Source organism: Natator depressus, chromosome 12 (genome assembly GCF_965152275.1).
Source record: "Natator depressus isolate rNatDep1 chromosome 12, rNatDep2.hap1, whole genome shotgun sequence".
NCBI lineage: Eukaryota > Metazoa > Chordata > Testudines > Cheloniidae > Natator > Natator depressus.
Window position 1 is genome coordinate 9,618,817 of NC_134245.1, and position 6,000 is coordinate 9,624,816.

Genomic DNA, 6,000 nt, shown 5'->3' on the forward strand with positions numbered 1-6,000 from the left:
CATTAAAGTGTGCATCTTTTTCTAATAATAAAGTTTAACTGTGGTTTATTTTGGCACAGTCCATCCAGTGAGATGTAAATCTTGCCTCTGTCAAGAATCGGAAAGAGCAAGAGGTGTAGGTGTGTATGGATATACACTCATGCACAATTTGTCTTGCAGAGATTCTTATTTAAAGATATGAAGTTCTGGGAATTGTGTTTGTGTGTATCCAAAGAGCCAGATGGGTTAGCTGGAGCTAAAGAGACAGGTGCAGTGCAGATGCTAGCATGAAGAAAAGACCAAGAGAGACCTTTTAATTCATGCCAGTTCTTGAATATAAATGGTTTGTTTGCTGTAGCCAAGTCTGCACTCTCTGCTGGATGTCTTTTTGTATAACATTTAGGCAAAGTTATTTGAATTTTCCATTCCACAATTGGTCACCATCTAATCTTTGTTCAATAGATCTTTGCTTATGAATTACAGCATTATTATTTTATGGGCAATATATGTTCCTTATTTGGTTGGTTCAGTGAGTCCCTTTCAAATGTTTTGATCCTAGTGTGGCTGTTGGTGAAAAATTTAATAGTTTATGACACCCTAATCTAATGATTTGTTGTCTAGACTATGCATCATCAGCAGAATCTGTTTTACGAGTAACTTTTGATACAACAGTAGGAGGAAGAGGAATTTCATCGTGCCTACTGTTTCTTAAAGGAATAAAAGAATGGAGCATTTGTGTTCTACAAACCCTTTAATGCAAAAGCTTCTCAAAGTGCTTTACAAATTAATGAGGTTTTGGTGGTAGTGTAGGACTGTGGAAGCAAATGGAACAGTTATTATGGGTTCAATATTAATAACTTCCAGCCTTGGGCATTAGTACCTGTTTTATCAAGAAACTCTGGCTAAGACACTGGGGTTATCACTTTATTCCTTTAACTTCTACTTAGCCCCAGAAGGGAGTGTGGTTTCCTGTCTCATCTGAAGGACAGCACTCGTCCCTATCCAGTAAGCCCTATTACGATAATTACCACTATCTATGAGGGATAGATTTTCAAAGAAATGCACATAGATCTTCCCCTACCCATTTCCCTCTCACAAGAGGATAGTACTCAACGCAATATAATGCATAATCTTACTGAACCTGAATTGCCGATTTTGCCCCTGTTTAAATCTGTTTTGTTCCTCTCGCCCCTTGCCACCTTGTCCTCCCTCCCCCATGCATGCTGCCTGGTTCCCTTCTTTCCTGCTAACCCTGGACATGCGACCTGGGTTCCTTCTCCTCTTAGACATTCTAGCAGCTCCTCCCCTGTGGATTACTCTGTCCCCGGGAATCTCCTGTTTCCCCTCTTCCTCCTGTATTAATAGCCCCTAGATCCACCCACTTCCAACTGCTTTTCTCATGCAGTGATGAACCTGATATGTGTAGTATTGCTCGAAACAAGGAAAAGTCAGTATGACCTACCAGCTGGGTGGACAGCCTTCAAAAGCTCCCTGAACCATTGGTAGTCATAGAATCATAGAATATCAGGGTTGGAAGGGACCTCAGGAGGTCATCTAGTCCAACCCCCTGCTCAAAGCAGGACCAATCCCCAACTAAATCATCCCAGCCAAGGCTTTGTCAAGCCTGACCTTAAAAATATCTTAAGGAAGGAGATTCCACCACCTCCCTAGGTAACGCATTCCAGTGTTTCACCACCCTCCTAGTGAAAAAGTTTTTCCTAATATCCAACCTAAACCTCCCCCACTGCAACTTGAGACCATTACTCCTTGTTCTGTCATCAGCCACCACTGAGAACAGTCTAGATCCATCCTCTTTGGAACCCCCTTTCGGGTAGTTGAAAGCAGCTATCAAATCCCCCCTCATTCTTCTCTTCCGCAGACTAAACAATCCCAGTTCTCTCAGCTTCTCCTCATAAGTCATGTGTTCCAGTCCCCTAATCATTTTTGTCGCCCTCCGCTGGACATTTTCCAATTTTTCCACATCCTTCTTGTAGTGTGGGGCCCGAAACTGGACACAGTACTCCAGATGAGGCCTCACCAATGTTGAATAGAGGGGAACGATCACGTCGCTTGAGCTGCTGCCAATGCCCCTACGTATACATCCCAAAATGCCATTGGCCTTCTTGGCAACAAGGGCACACTGTTGACTCATATCCAGCTTCTCGTCCACTGTAACCCCTAGGTCCTTTTCTGCAGAACTGCTGCAGAGCCATTCGGTCCCTAGTCTGTAGCGGTGCATGGGGTTCTTCCATCCTAAGTGCAGGACTCTGCACTTGTCCTTGTTGAACCTCATCAGATTTCTTTTGGCCCAATCCTCTAATTTGTCTAGGGCCCTCTGTATCTTATCCCTACCCTCCAGCGTATCTACCTCTCCTCCCAGTTTAGTGTCATCTGCAAACTTGCTGAGGGTGCAATCCACACCATCCTCCACATCATTTATGAAGATATTGAACAAAACCGGCCCCAGGACCGACCCTTGGGGCACTCCACTTGATACCGGCTGCCAACTAGACATGGAGCCATTGATCACTACCTGTTCAGCCCGACAATCTAGCCAACTTTCTATCCACCTTATAGTCCATTCATTCAGCCCATACTTCTTTAACTTGCTGGCAAGAATACTGTGGGATACTGTGTCAAAAGCTTTGCTAAAGTCGAGGAACAACACATCCACCGCATTCCCCTCATCCACAGAGCCAGTTATCTCGTCATAGAAGGCAATTAGATTAGTCAGGCATGACTTGCCCTTGGTGAATCCATGCTGACTGTTTCTGATCACTTTCCTCTCCTCTAAGTGCTTCACAATTGATTCCTTGAGGACATGCTCCATGATTTTTCCAGGGACTGAGGTGAGGCTGACTGGCCTGTAGTTCCCCAGTCCTCCTTTTTCCCTTTTTTAAAGATGGGCACTACATCAGCCTTTTTCCAGTCGTCCGGGACTTCCCCGGATCGCCATGAGTTTTCAAAGATAATGGCCAATGGCTCTGCAATCACATCCGCCAACTCCTTAGCACTCTCGGATGCAGCGCATCCGGCCCCATGGACTTGTGCTCGTCCAGCTTTTCTAAATAGTCCCGAACCACTTCTTTCTCCACAGAGGGCTGGTCACCTCATCCCCATGCTGTGCTGCCCAGTGCAGTAGTCTGGGAGCTGACCTTGTTCGTGAAGACAGAGGCAAAAAAAGCATTGAGTACATTAGCTTTTTCCACATCCTCTGTCACTAGGTTGCCTCCATCATTCAGTAAGGGGCCCACACTTTCCTTGACTTTCTTCTTGTTGCTAACATACCTGAAGAAACCCTTCTTGTTACTCTTAACATCTCTTGCTAGCTGCAACTCCAGGTGTGATTTGGCCTTCCTGATTTCACTCCTGCATCCCCGAGCAATATTTTTGTACTCTTCCCTGGTCATTTGTCCAATCTTCCACTTCTTGTAAGCTTTTTTGTGTTCAAGATCAGCAAGGATTTCACTGTTAAGCCAAGCTGGTCGCCTGCCCTATTTACTATTCTTTCTACACATCGGGATGGTTTGTCCCTGTAACCTCAATAAAGATTCTTTAAAATACAGCCAGCTCTCCTGGACTCCTTTCCCCCTCATATTATTCTCCCAGGGGATCCTGCCCATCAGTTCCCTGAGGGAGTCAAAGTCTGCTTTTCTGAAGTCCAGCGTCCGTATTCTGCTGCTCTCCTTTCTTCCCTGTGTCAGGATCCTGAACTCAACCATCTCATGGTCACTGCCTCCCAGGTTCCCATCCACTTTAGCTTCCCCTACTAATTCTTCCCGGTTTGTGAGCAGCAGGTCAAGAAGAGCTCTGCCCCTGATCGCAGTTGAAATGTCAGCTGCTTTTAACACTTTTATCAAAGTTTTGATTTTAGACTAAAACTCTGAAAGGTAAATTCTCAGAACAGGCCAGAGATTTAAATCATATAATATCTACACTTTATTTCAAAGGAGCTCGGGTTTTTTTTGTTTTGTTTTTTGTTTTTTTAACTGCTGCTATGTACCACCTGCTAGGAATATATCTAGAGCTCAGCTCCTCTCACTGTAAGTACTGCCAGAAGAATTAAAATAAAAACCTCTCTCCAAAAGTATGTCTTTACTACCCTATATGCACATCAAAGAGCATTTTAAAAGTCCTGCCTCTGGGCATCTGAAATTCTGGTCAACATGAGGTCAGCAAGCACAACATCCAGGGTATTTTCTCCTGAGAAGCTGTATAAAAAATACGTTTTTGGAATGGTAAGAAAAGATGCATGTTACTTTGTGGAATGGTTTATGATGTCACAAAATCATGCAAATAAGAGATAGAAAAGATCAACAGTATTAGGTTAATTAGTCCACCTCCCTGTTAGTGCAGGATTAGTCCCTGAAGTCCATTTGATTTTTATAAACACATTCTGTAGCACAGATACAGAAGTAGACGAGGCTGTAGAACTGTTTTGTTTTCACCTTGCACTGACTCTGAGAAGATAGAATGAAACCTTGTTTATTTGATCCTTCTAGATTTTGCTGTTTCAGAAAGAGCTTGTGAAGGTTGGAGATCAATCTGCTGGTGAGGTGTGACCCCTGAAGTACAGGGAATAATATCATGATACTCTCCTTTCCATAGGGCTTCTATCAGCACACAGCCTGCAACCCTTGTCCCTTGCCTTGGTCTATTTGTGCATGTTAAAGTGAGCTGATAACAAGGGTCCTCAGAAGACATCCCTCCTCCAATTTAGGAGGAAGTTGGGAGCCTAGGATTCTTCTCAACCAGCTACATCTAAGTACAACATCTTTCCCTGTCTATGCTAGGATTTTACAATTTTAGCCACCACAGGTTGGCGCTCGCATCATAAAAACCCACCTTTTTCCTAAACACAGTCATAATTGCTCAGGTTTAACTAAATGCATAATCTTAAACCAATCTAGTGTTCATCCACATTCGGAAAAAAGGTGTGTTCTTACCTCCTATTAGCTAACACAAGATAACTAACACAACTTGGACTGGAGCTCAGTCTCCGATCTCCCCCACGCTACAACATCTACACAGCTATCTTTAGCACACCAACCCAAGTCTGTGACCTCAGGCTGGGAGGCTCGCTCCTAGACACAGTGTAGCCATACCCTAAGGAGCAGTAACATTAGAACAAGCCTGGCTAAAGATGATCCCATAAGCCACTCTAATTATGAAATCTTCTGCTTCCCTGAAGCTGGATCATTGCTTGCTGGGGCTCACTGCCTTCATCCTCCTCTTCTGTTAAAATAAAGGGCAGCTCCAGCAATCTGCTCTGTTTGGAAGAATGACAGGGGTGCCAAAATCACAAGTCTCCTGATGTTTTTGTTTTTGTTTTTCTTAAAGCCCTGAGTGCTGCACAGCAGAGAGCACAGGAGCCTCTCAACTTTCATTTTAAAACAATGTAGGTTTCTAGCCTTTCCGGCTGCTGAGGAAAGCTTGAAAATGTGACCCAAGTGCACCCCAAAGTCCCAGAAACCAGAAGGCAAATAAAGAGATAAATTGGTTTAAAAATCAGGCAATCTCAGGAGTTTGGGGGGGCAGAACCCTGATTTTTAACTGCTGGGGAGCTGACGATGCTAAAATGAGGTGCTGTCCCCAATCCCCTACCATACTGCCATGACACCCTCCTTGGTCCAACCATCCCCTAAGAGGGGACCTGGTTCACCCTCTCACCTGCTGGTACTGGAGGGGTCAGGCCCCCTTTCTCTGTTAGCCCCACAACGCCTTGTTTCCCCTTGTCCCTGCCTCTTTTGCCCCACCTCCCTCCCCTTATCCCAGCCTTGCCTGCCCCTGCCCCTAGTGGTTCCCCTGGTTTGGGGGCACAGCCCCCAGTGGGTGCCTAGGCTAGGTGAGTTGGCCAAGGCTCCACAGGGCATCTGTGGCACAGGCGGGACTCGAACCCAGCGGTCCCCAGCTCCAGAGGCGGGCTCTAACCCCCGGCCTCGCGCCTCTCGCCCGCGCGCGCACACACGCCCGCGGGCCCGCGCGCGTCAGGCCCCCGCCCCCTCGCCCCGGCCCCGCCCC